Below are 13,569 nucleotides of genomic sequence, written 5' to 3' on the forward strand. Positions count from 1 at the left end.
GAAGAAATGAAGTCATTGTATCAGAATCATACTTTGGGATTTTGTTACATTTCCCAAGGATAGGAAAGCTATTCCTAACAAATGGGTCTATAAAATCAAATGTGTGGATGGCAAACCCAAATATAAAGCTAGACTTGTGGCTAAGGGCTATACACAAAAGGAGGGCATTGATTTTTAGGAAGTGTTTTCTCTTGTTGTCAAAATGACCACTCTTCGAGTGTTATTTGCCATTGTAGCATCTATGGTTCTTGAACTTGATCAGATGGATGTTAGAACTGCATTTCTGCATGGTGATCTGGAAGAAGAGTTGTACATGAAGCAGCCCGAAGGCTTTGTTATACATGGAAAGGAGCATTTGGTATGTAAGCTTAAGAGAAGCTTGTATGGTTTGAAAGAGGCTTCTAGACAATGGTATAAAAAATTTAATGCCTTCATGCTCTCACATGGATTTAAAAGGAGTAGTGCAGATCATTGCTTATATATTCAGAAGGCTGATGATAGAAGCCTTATTATACTTGTGCTTTATGTGGATGATGTGCTTATTGCTAAGATAAGCATAAAAGCCAGATTAATGCATTGAAAAGATAGCTGAATTCAGCCTTTTCCATGAAGGATTTGGGTGCAGCTGAACAAATTTTGGGCGTGCGTGTAACACGAGATAGAGAGCAACAACTCTTATTTCTCTCGCAAGAAAAGTGCATCAGCAAAGTACTTGATCGTTTTTCTATGGCTGATCCTCTTGGTGTACCTTTTCCACCTTAGCTTAAGCTTAGCAAAGTAGATTGCCCAAAAGATGATAAGGTAGCTAGTACTATGAAGGGTGTTCCTTATGCTTAAGCTTGTGGTTCACTCATGTATGCTATGGTTGTTGCCACTAGACCTGACATTTCTTACCCATGGGGGGTTGTAAGCAGGTTCATGTCAAATCCTGGCAAAGCACATTGGGAAGCAGTGAAATGTATCTTATGGTACCTTAAGGGCACACAAAGAAAATGTAATTGCTATGGCAAGGGTACGTTAGATTTACAAGGGTATTGTGATGCAGACATGGTAGATGTCTTAGGTATTTGCAAGTCTACTAGTGGGTACATCTTTACCTTGATTGGTGGGGCGGTTTCTTGGTGCTCTAGATTGCAAAAAATAGTAGCACTCTCTACCACTGAGGCTGAATATATTTCAGCCACTGAAGCTTCAAAAGAAGCAGTTTGCTTGGTCGTTTGGTCAAGGATTTTGGGCTGCCTACCAAAACACCTATACTTAGATGTGATAGCTAGAGTGCTGTATGCTTGACTAAGAATGCCATGTTTCATGTACGCACCAAACATATTGATGTTCGGTATCATTTTGTCAAACAGGTTCTAGATGATGGTCTAGTCACCCTGATTAAGATCAAATCACGGGATAACCTTGTAAATGTTCTCACCAAAAGTCTTGCAAAGGCTCCACATGAGCATTGCATCAAACTTGTGGGAATTGGTTAAAGGTTCGCTTCGAACCTTTAAGTGGGAGGTTGTTGGGTGTAAAGGCCCTTTATGCGCTCTCACGTGTATATATTACTTCACATATGTGAACTCACCCTAGCGGGTGTAAGTGTACTGTACCCTAAGTATAAATGCATTCTTTTATTCTTTGTGTGTACCACACTGGTACACACCTATCCATTGACTCACTTTCACTCTATCTCACTGTTCAACACTGTTCAGTTTTGGGTCATTGAGCTCCTCGATTAATGTGCCTGCTCTCAGCTCTCTTTCTCTATCTACTTCCGCTCAACTCTACAGTGCCTAACTCAACTTGCTCTTTGGTGAAGTGGAAGTCGACTCCCACATGTCGCGTTCATGATGTAATGATCGGATTGCCCGCAAGGGCAATGATACTTTGGTTGTTGTAGTAGACAAAAGTAGAAGAGTCACATGGAAACTGAAGTGCTACTAGTAAGCTTCTCAAGTAGATAGTCTCTGTGGTACCATAAAAAAGAGCCCCATACTTAGCCTCAACCGTGGAAGTCAACATTCTCTTGCTTATGACTGGCTTAAGAGATGTGTGCCGTGCCCAAGATAAAGAGGTAGTTTCCATGGGAATAGCGGATATGAGGATCTCTTGCCCAGCCATCACAGTCAATGCACCCTTGCAAACTAAACGAGAACCATACATTAGGCCATAAAAATAGGTACAACACAAATATCTCAAAACATGAAGAGATGCAATTCAATGTGATATCCTAGGTATAGTGAAACACTGATGACTAAGCAAACTAACTGAGTAAGCTAAATCTAGCTTAGTGTGAATCAAACAAAGGAGTTTTTCTACCATAGATCTATAGGTGTGCTCGTCAAAAAGCTGACCTAGGGTATCCTTAGAAAGATGGATAGTGGGATCAAGAGGTGTGGCCATAGGTCGTGTCTGATTTGTACAATATTGGTCTATTAACTAAAGAGCGTACTTCTACTGTGATGTAAAAATACACCCTCCCAGATCAAACAATGTTCCTCTTATCAAATACTACGTCTCTCCTAACGATCGCCTTGTTTGTTCGAGGATTGAAGAGACCATAGGCTTTCACTTCAAAGGAGTATTTGACAAAAGTCGAGATTAGCTTGGGGAGTGAGCTTGTCTATCTTATCATAAGGGGTGTGCGTGTAGGCACGACTCCCAAAGACTCTAAAGTGGGAAACTATAGGCCGAGAGCCAAAAAATTCTTCATATAGTCTTCTGAGGGGCAGCCGTAGTTGGGGCATCGGTTAAAGATATACACCAAAGTGTTGATAGCCTCAATCCAAAGGCGCTTAGGGAGCTCTGTTGCAAACAGCATAGAGTGTGCCATGTTCATGATGGTCCGGTTCCTACGCTCTACAACTCCATTTTGGAAAGGGGAGTTGGTAGAGGTAAGGTGGTGTGAGATGCCATGCTCTTGTAGAAACTTGGAAAACTTGAAACCAGCCTTTCTTCCGTGGGTGGGTGGTAAATCTCTGATTACAACTTAATTACAACAGCAAACAATAAATGCAAATTTGAAAATACAAATTTACCTACTTTCTTCAGATCCCCTTCGCAATCCAAACTCCCCTTGTTGTCCAAAGTGACGAACAAGTCTTCAATCTGTTTTGCTCCTTGATTTGGGCACTTAATTGGCCTTCACCCACTTCATAGACGATGAAAATGGCCCAAATTCAATGGATGGCTAGTCCTCCAGCTGAATTTAGCTGAAATTCACCTTCAGCCCTGAAAAATCCAAGTCTTGGAACTTCCAATTTTTGGCACGCTTCCCAAGACTGCTACTAAACCCTAATTTCTGCTGTAAATTAGGGTTTACAATAGAGAAATTTGCAATTTCTCATCCTACGAGGGTCTATATGCTGGGATCTTCGGAGCAAGGCTGTAAAATGGCTGGGAGATGAAAGAGAAAATTCAGAGTTTTGTTATGAAGAATGATTGAAAACCAGTCAAATGCAGCTATTGCCTTGCCACAACAGCATTAAATGCTATCGCCTACAGTTGAGACATCCAAATCAGTTGCCACCTTGTACTTGGATGCAATCACCCAGCTGTGGAGGGTCCAAAACTGCAATCGCCTCCTCAAAACTCACTTGTGGCTGGTTGCAATGGCTGAAAATAGGCTGGCCATGGCTGCTCACAACTCTCCCATATTTGCTACAGCCAGAAGGATCTCGTTTTTTCTCTTCTTCAGCCTTTTATAAGCCTAAATGGGCTAATTTTCCATGTGGCAGCCTTCCCAAATGGTTTTTCCAACATTATCCATAATTAAACATTGATTTTCAGCCTTTAATATTGAAAATTAATTTAATAATTATTTCGGTGCCCAGAAAAATAATCTGACTAGCCAATAATTAAATTGACTAGGCGTCTTCCACTCTTGAGTCTCTCTGTGCCATCTTTGACCATTAGATCGGCGTTAGGTACCATTAAATGCCACATCTCTACTGACACTTATGGCCAAATGAATGACCTGGGCCAACAATTGACACCAGATACCACCAAGTACCTATGCAATATAACTTATAGTAACTTTTGCATTTGATATCTTGTGATTTTATGAGGTTCCAGGCTTGTAAATTTACTCTAACCTCAGTTGCACCTCACATGTGCAACATTTACTTAGTCATATGATTAAAAATTAATTCACATGTTAAGCGAGGTTTCAAAAATACATGTCCTCACGACAAAACTTGTGGGAGGAGGTGAACTCGCCTCCACTTTCACTCCTCATGTATCCTATATGATGACTGGTTTGGTTATGCACTAGTAGCACCTTAGTATAAAAATATGTGAAGGCATCAAACTTATGCTTGAGAAACTGTACCCATATGTATCTAGAATGATCATCCACAGTAAAAAAGAAGTATAGTGTGGTCTTCAAGGCGGCAGTGGATGTTGGCCCACAAAGATCAACATGAATCAATCTAAGAGACACCTTGGCTCTAATGTGTAGACTGCTGAGGAAATGGGATATGGTGCTTTTTCCTAAGTTGACAAGCTTTCCAGATATCCTATCATAGCTTTTGGCATAGAAGGTCATCAACCATTTGTCGATGCAACAACTCATAAAGAGAGTTGTATTTGAGATGTCCTAAGCGAAAATGCCAAAGACACTCAGTGCTCCTAGGCTCTCGTGTGGTAGCTAAAGCTTGGAAGCTATGAAACTCAAGAGCCCTCAGCTATTGGCTTGGAAAAAAAGTGTCATATGGTACATGCCATTAGGTTGTGCCTCAGTGCAAGTAATCACTAAACTAGTCCAAGATTCAAGGACCTCGACTATGGTCGCTATGGAGAAGACTGCTCGACCAACCAGCAAAGCTGCTGAATGGATAACAGGTTGACCCCAAGTTGGGAGGCATAGTATACGTTATTCAGCATAGCAAGATCCAAGCCCTGGTCAGTGGCAAAATTGATGCAACCATGAGTGTGAATCTTGATTGAGTTGTTTCCAACTCGGACTCGGTCGATCGTAGGGGCCTGGGAAATGAAACTGTAGTGGATGGGGGTCATATGATGATTAGCTTCATTGTGCACAATCAAGGAGTAGCAGTATTTAGCAGGTGCAGGAGATGTACTCGGACAGGTGAGCAGGAGTTGTAGGTGTCGCAGGCGAGCAGGGCAGCAGGCGTGCAGCAGTAGGTGACGGGACCAATCTAGTGGGCGTGATAGGGCAGTAGTCGTGGCACAGGGCGACAAGGCAGGGCAGGTGTAACGGCTAGCAACGGACCAGCGGGGCAGCAGTTGAGCGACGACACTTTGCAGGCGACAGTTGACAGGCGATTGGATGGCTGACGGGCGCATGGCGACCTACGTGGCTGATCAACGGACCCCCCGTCATGTTATTTTTTCTCAAAAAATCAGTTTTTACCCCTTTTCCTTTGCGACTGTTCGTGCGTGTAAGCACAGTTCAAGTTTTTTGGGTAGATTTGTCCAGATTTGATGCGAGTAAGACACAACACTGATATTTGTCTAAGAAATTGCAAGGATTTGTTTTGCCTCCGACATTTGGGGCTTTTCATGTACATGCAAGAATTGGGCTGAAATTTACCCAATTTCTCGACATTGATGCACATTGGACCCCGTGCAATTTGGGGTTTTTGCTGTTTGGGAAAAATTTGTGTGCCATTTGGTCATTTTATATACATGCGGGTTTAATTCCATGCAATTTGGGCACCTAGCACTTGGAAAAATTTGGGGGTTTTGTTGAAATTGCTCTATTTTGGCAAAATTGGCCTGTTCTATGCATGTCAGAGACAGGGCAGATGTATGGTTGATGCTTTGAGCACAAAAAAATTTGGGGCTTTTGACCGTGTGTGCCAAATTTTGTGCCCGTGGGTGCATGTACAACATAAATTGTAGCTAAAATTTGGGACTTCTCATGTAATGTGATGCATTTGTCCTTGGAACAGCTATAATCAGTTGTGGAGTGTTGTAGAACAAGGTTTAGTGCTTCTGAAAATTTATTTGCGGTTCTGAAATTACTGCTTTTACGTGGTCATTTATTGTTGATTGGTACTTGCTTGTACCTTGGTCACATGTGTGCAGTTTGGGCCTGCATTTGCTGAATTTTTTGGTCACATTTGGGCTAAAATCATGGCTAGTAGTAGTGATAACAGTAATCTCATGCACATTAAGAAGCTTGAAAGAGCACATAACTTTGCAATTTGGCAAAAACAATGCTATAATATCTTGTTGCAGAAGAAGCAGGCAAAGCCGATTAAGACCAAAGGGGCAAAGCCCGCAAACATGGAACAGGAAGTTTGGGATGAGTTAAATGAGCTTGCACGCTCAACCATCGAGCTACAATTTCTGATGCCTAGCTGTTTAACATTGAAGGTTTGGATTCTGCCTATGCTATTTGGACTCAATTGGAAGAACTGTATGCAAAGAAGAGTGTCGCAAGCAAAGTTTATTGGCTGAAAAAGCTTATGGATCTACGTATGAAAGAGGGTACAGCAATGTCTACTCACTTGAGTGAGTTTAACTCCATTTTCAGCCAGCTAGTTGCCTTGAAGTTCATGATTGATGAAGAATTTAATGCTATGTTCTTGCTTTGCACTCTGTGAGAGAGTTGGGATACATTCAAAACTGCTATGAGCAATTCTAATGCATTTCTTTTGTATGCTGATGTAGAGAGTGCTCTACTCATGGAAGAAATGAATTGGCAGAACAATGTATCCAGTAAGTCTTCCAGTGCTTTGCATACTAGGGGCAGATCACAGCAGAAAGGCAAATCTGATAGCAAGCGATGCAGTCAATCACATGATAAGGATGTTGAATGCCATCATTGTGGCAAGAAGGGTCACTTTAAACGTGAGTGCTACAAATGGAAGAAAGAGAAAGGAAAGGGCAAGAATACAGATGATAGCAAGGAAGAGAAGAAAGAGAGTTAGCTGAAGAAGAGCAGTGTCAAAATTGAAGAGGTGAATGTAGTCACTCATGACAGTGATAGTGGAAATGACGTACTCTTTGTCTCTTCACACTTTAGTACACATGCTTTACTTGCAGATACGGATGATGACATGCATACTTGGATTCTAGATTCAGGTGCTTCCTTTCATGTCACCCCTCATCGTGAGTGGTCTTTTGACTATACACGGGGTTGACATGGTGTTGTTCATCTTGGGAACAACTATGCATGTGACATTGCAAGCACATAGTAGCTAGATGACGATGGATTTCATACCACCTTTGGTGATGGGAAATGAAAGATCTGTAAGGGATCTAGAGTGATTGCCAGAGGTTGTAAAAGTGATACCTTGTATCCTCTCCATGTATCTAGTGTGCGTGACCATGTTGTTGTTGTGACCGAGCAGCCAAGTGTTTCTTTGTGGCATGGCTGGTTGGGACACATGAGTCAAACTGAAATGAAAGTGCTTTCTTGTTTAGGTTACTTGTCTGGTCTTCGTTATGTTGATTTTGAGCATTGTGATCATTATGTTTATGGTAAACATGCAGAGACGTCTCATAAGAAGTCTCTTTCGCTGAAATCTTCTCCTCTAGAGTTAGTACATTTCGATGTATGTTAAATGTCAAAGTTATGTTTGGGGGGAAAGAAATATTTTGTCACCTTTGTTGATGATGCTACATGGAAGGTATGGATTTATCCTATTTGTAGCAAGGACGAAGTGCTTGACAAGTTTCAAAAATTCTTGGCATTGGTTGAGAATCAGACTGATAAGACACTTAAGTGTCTTTGCTCTGACAATGGTGGGGAATATGTGTCCAAGGCCTTTCACGCATTTTGTGACAATAAAGGGATAAAGAGGGAGCTCACTGCCTCTCATAATCCACCCCAAAATGGAGTTGCAAAGCGTATGAATCGGACCATATAGGATAAGGTCTGTACGATGTTGTCTCATGCTGCATTACCCCATGGTTTTTGGGCAGCGGCTGTTATGATAGTCGTACACTTGATTAATCGGTAACCAAACAGGTCTTTAGGGGGGGGGGGGGGGGGTTCCCCAAGAAGTGTGGTCGGGCAAGCCACCTTCGTATGCACACTTGAAAGTGTTTGGTTGCGAAGTATTTGTGCACATACGTAAGGAAAAATGTAGCAAACTTGAGCCTAAGTCCTGTAAATGTATTTTCCTAGGATATGGTGATGAATGTGAAATGGAATATAGATTATGGGATTCCGAGAAAAGGAAAGTATTACGTAGCAATGATGTTATCTTCCGGGAAGATCACATGCATAAACAGCCCGAAAAGACTGAGGAGGTCCGTAGGGTTGTATTCCGGAAAGAAATACCTTTTGGACAGCAAAATGTGTCTACTGTACAGCCGCAAATACCTGCTGTAAATGAACCTGCAAATGCAGAAAATAATGCTGGAAATGATCAGTCAGCTATTGCCCATAATGGTGAGCCACTGGATGTGTAGGAACAGCCAGGACATCAAGCTGTTAATGTTGATTTGCAGGCTGAAATGCCAGGACAGCAAGCTGAAAATGGAAATTTGCAGGAACAATGAGCAAACAATGATCATTGGGTTAGGAGATCATCTAGGGCTACTAGGCAACCTAATAGATTCGTTCCTGGTGCAAACAATGTGGCTGATTATGTCATGTTGACAGACTGTGGTGAACTATCTTGCTTCAAGGAAGCAATGAACAGATAGGACAGTAAGAAATGGTCTAAAGCCATGTCGTCAGAGATGGAATCTCTTGAGAAAAATGGCACTTGAGACGTGGTGCAGTTGCCTAAAGGGCAAAAAACCCTTCTATGCAAATGGGTTTACAAGATGGTGGTCACTTTTGGTTCCTCGCTACAGTACAAAGCAAGATTGGTTGCGAAGGGGTACAAGCAGGAACATGGAGTTGACTTTGACGAGATCTTCTCTCCTGTAGTCAAGATGACTACATTGAGAACCATTTTGGGCTTGGTTGCAGCTAAAGATATGGAGCTCATACAGATGGATGTAAAGACTGTATTCTTACATGGTAATATGCATGAAGACATATATATGCAGCAGCCTGAAGGGTTTGTGGCAAAAGGGAAATAGAAGATGGTATGTAAACTGAAAAGGAGTTTGCATGGGCTGAAACAAACACCAAGAGAATGATATCATAAGTTTGATACATTTATGCAGTCTCAAGGTTTTCATAGAAGTCAAGTGGATCACTGCTTGTACACCAAGAAGGCCGCAAATGGCAGCCTGATTATCTTGGTTTTGTATGTTGATGACATGCTGATTGCTGAAAGGGATACTCATGCCTTGGACTCACTGAAGCAAAGTCTTCATGGCAGCTTTGACATGAGGGATCTTGGTGAAGTAGATCACATTCTTGGCATGTGAATACTCAGAGATAGATCACAAGGATTACTCTATCTATCTCAACAGGAGTATATCATCAAGGTTTTGCAACGTTTCAATATGGAGGGGGGGGGGGGGGGACAATTGGGGTTCCATTGCCTCTATATGTGAAACTCAGTGCAGAGGACAACCCTACATCGGATGATGAAAAGGCTGAAATGGCCAAGATACCATATGCTTTAGTTGTTGGTAGTTTGATGTATGCTATGGTTGCTACACGTCCTGACATTGCCTTTGTAGTAGGAGTGGTTAGCAGATACATGGCACACCCTGGTAAAAAGCATTGGGAAGTAGTGAAAGATATTATGAGATACCTCAAAAGCACAAAGGATTTGTGCATTTGCTTTGGAAAGTAGAAGGCATCTATCGTTGGCTTTACGGATGCAGACTATGTTGGTCATGCGGATTGCAGAAAGTCCACTTTTGGGAATGTGTTTACCTTCACAGGAGGACCAGTCTCTTGGATCTCCAGGCTACAAAAGTGTGTTGCATTGTCTACTACAGAGGCAGAGTATGTGGCTGTCACTGAGGCATGCAAGGAGGCTTTATGGCTTTCACGTTTGGTGGGAGAGCTTGGTATTATAGAGTTACTTGTTCTCCATTGTGATAGTCAGAGTGCTATCATACTAGTACGGAATCCCATCTTTCATGCAAAGACAAAGCACATACATGTGAAGTATCACTTCATTAGAGATGTACTTGACAACAAGAGCATTGAGCTTGTCAAAGTGCATATAGATGATAATCTTGCAGATCTTCTCACGAAGGGTCTTCCAGTAGAGCGGTTTGCTCATTGCCGACAGATGATGGAAGTTGGATAGATATATGTATTTCAGTTTTGTACATACCTAGGCTTAGCTGATTCTTTTCTCCTCTTAAGGCACATTGCCTTTAGGTGGGAGGTTGTTGGGAATAAAGGGCCATCGTGCCTTTTATATACGCATGGGTGTGAACACACCCTTAGCATATTCGTACTTTCATATGTATATATATATATCTAAAAAACCTAAAGAGGTACACTCATCTTTGTACTGACCAAAAAAGTGTCATGCTCACACTCTCCTTTCTACTCACTACTCTCTCTACTCTGTGTGAGTGTATTATCCGTCACGTTCACTCTCAACTCCACGTCAGGCTCCAACATCTCATTAGGTTTGACCAAGTAGTAAAGTTCAACCCAGTAAAATGAGTCTTGTCATTAAAGGCATGTTTCGCTGATGGGGAGGAGCCATGAGAGGTCGGATAAGTGGAATAAGTTGGAGGTGGATAGGCAGAAATAAGTTGGAGGTGGTTAGGTAAAAATAGGCTGAAAATGTCCAATGGATGGAGATTGATGTGGAGGCACTAGAACATGAATGTTTCTATGAAGTGCTGGTGGAGGTGGAGAGATCGGGACACGTAAGTCCTGCTGTCCAACAGTCAACGGTGCCATAGTTGCCTCCGTATGATCCATACCTTACGGCACTGTATGTATCCGTACGAAAAAACATGCCCACTTTTGCTACTGCATTTGCCATATACTGCCGTGTTTCGTCCGCACTTTAAATTGGTGCGTTTCGCTTATGTGGCACTTTGGGGGGATGGGAAGCCTTGGATACCTCATCTCACCCCTCCCCCCCCGGAAGCCCTCCTTGGATTCCATCCAACTAGCAGCCCTCTTTGATTGTTTGACCCTTCTCTCATCTACAAAAGGTGCTCCTCTCCTCCATGCTTCCACATCAATTCAGCAAGCATTTGCCATTCTCATCTCTCTCTCTCTTGGATTTTGAATTGATTTGTGATTTGTCACTCTCATCTCCCATCCCCTCTTTCCCGTACCCTATCAAAGCATTTGGCATTCTTATTTCCTATCCCGTCTTTCTTACTCTTACTCTTTCAACTTTACCCCAACCCTCTGGCCTCTCCCTCTCTTTCAACTTTCAAGTTTCAAGAGTCAAGACTCAAGTATCTCATTCTCCCTCTCCCTCTCTCTCTCTCACTCTCCCCTGGGCCTCTCCATTTGTCATCGGCACCATGACTTATGAGAAGCACAAGGCCTTCAATTTGCACGTGATCCATGTGGAAAGGGACACAAAGAAGTCCAAATCCCACCATTGGACATGCAAGTATTGCTGGAAGCGCTATATAAGTGGTGCAACTCGGCTTCTCCAACATCTTTCTAAGACGGGGAGGCAAGTTACTCGATGTAAGGAGATCCCTCAAAACATCGCGGAGGAGATTCTTGCCAAGATGAGAGGGGGGTCCACAAGAGCAGGAGGAAGTGGCTTATCAGCACCAACTCCTATGCCTACTAACAAGGAAGCATCGAATGTGGGCATATCTTTAACCGATGCGGGAGAGGCCTCTACCATTGGTGGTGGGGGCTCGACATCCGCATCCGCATCCGCATCGGGCTCCGGTAAAAGGCAAAGAGTGGAGGCTCATGCGGCACCGGAGAGAGAATCCTCTCTTTCTCAAGCTCCTAGTCATGTGTGCGGATTGGTTGCCTTTCTTAAAGAAAGGCAATGACTTGCGGACATTGAAATTGCGCACATGGTGATTGAGTGCAATCTTGCATTCAATGTCCTGAAGCAAGAGCAATGGAGAAGATGGTAAAAGCCATTGTCAATGTGGGTCCATGTGAAGGATGAGCTGGTGTCATATATAACGACACGAGGATGAAAAAGATTGATGAAGAGAAGGAGAGGATTGATAGAGCCCTTGATCCTATTCGGGCTGCATGGATAAAATATGGTTGCTCCATTCTTACCGACGGATGGAGTGATCGTAAGAAACGAGGCATCATCAACATACTCTTCTCATGTCCACTCGGCACTTACTTTTTGCGGGTTGTAGATACCGGCAAGAGGGGGAGGAAAACGACAGGCGCATTTATCTACTGTCACATTTGGCAAGCTATCATCGAGGTATACATTGCCTTTGAAATTTGTTTCACTTCCTTTCATTATGATAATTGATTTATGCAGAACTACCTATCTCCCTATTCTAATTTCTCTCTAATATCTATCTCGATTCTCTCTTTCCCCTTGGGCAACAACCTCCATCTCTCTTCATTCTTGAATCTTGAAAGTTGAAACTCGAAAGGCTTAACTCTCTCTTTCTCTCTCTAACCTCCAAGTATTGTTAGTATACTTGTAATTTGTAAATTATGGTTGTAGGTGGGCCCCTTGAATGTGGTGCAAGTTGTTACCAACAATGCATCGAATTGTTGGCGCATGGGCCGTTTGCTTGAGGCCAAGTTTTCCACAATTGTGTGGACTCCATGTGCAAGTCATTGTTTGGATTTGCTCATGAAGGACATTGGGAAGCTCAAGTGGGTGGTCCGCAAAGCTACATCAGTTGTCACCTTCTTCATGGTAAAGGTAAAGATGCTTGCGATGTATCATGAGCATAGCACACTGGAGTTGAAGAAGTCTTCTTCAACTCTCTTTGCTTACATGTGGTTATTGCTGGAGTGCCTTTATGAGGTGCGGTTTACTACCTTGTGCTAGACAGTGATGTCCACTCTATGGAATGAATGGGATGAGCATGAGATAGAGGAGGCCAAAGCCATACAACGCTTGTGCCTCAACGAGTAGTTTTGGTAGAAAGTTTATGCCGTTGTCATTGTTGTGACTCTCTTTTATAGGCTGTTATGTATGAGTGATTACGAGGGGTCCACCATGGGCCTTCTCGTTCACTTGTTTAGAGCGGCATTGGTGGAGACATGTGCTTGTACAGTGATCACAGAGACACAACGTGCACATGTTTTAGAGATAGCAGAGAGGAGATGGATATGGATACATAAGTCCATTCATGGTTTTACTGCATTGGTACATCTAGCCTACAAGTCGCCGGTGGTCATGGATGATAGAGAGCCTCGTTCGGACCAGCTTGCTTATTTGACTTATACCGTCCCTATGGATGACCACAATGCAGTGTTGGAGGAGCTAGGATGCTATGCAGATCAAAGAGGGTATGTGGCTTTTGCTTCTTCCACTTATTGGAGGAGAGAGTCACTTGTGAAGCCTTTATTTTGGTGGTAAAACTTTGGATATGCATGGGAGACCCTTCAGCCCTTAGCCGTGAGGGTCCTTGCCCAAGATTGCTCTTCAGGTACATGTGAGAGAAACTTGAGTGCCTATTCTCCCATTCACACGAAGATTTGCAATCGGCTTAGCACACGATAGTTAGAGTGGCTAGTCTATTGCCACACTAACTTATGCATGATGAGGGCTATGATGAGCATGGATAGTTCGAAGCAGGTAAAGTTTAAAC

General features: G+C 42.8%; 1 protein-coding gene across 6 annotated transcripts in view; it reads left to right on the forward strand.

The window, feature by feature from the left end:
* Positions 1-13,569, forward strand: part of LOC148041463 (uncharacterized) — an 82,223-nt gene that overhangs the window by 36,622 nt on the left and 32,032 nt on the right. The window contains exon 1 of one of the 6 annotated variants that reach the window (XM_087688316.1): positions 6,267-6,333. The exons of the other annotated variants lie outside the window; for them this stretch is intronic. The gene's annotated coding sequence lies outside the window, so the exon portion shown is untranslated. Of the gene's footprint in view, positions 1-6,266; positions 6,334-13,569 lie in introns of those variants that run through there. 6 annotated transcript variants of the gene reach the window in all.

This window comes from Lygodium microphyllum, chromosome 1 (assembly GCF_053477565.2).
Source record: "Lygodium microphyllum isolate KBCC chromosome 1, Lygodium_microphyllum_v1.1.10, whole genome shotgun sequence".
Lineage (NCBI taxonomy): Eukaryota > Viridiplantae > Streptophyta > Polypodiopsida > Schizaeales > Lygodiaceae > Lygodium > Lygodium microphyllum.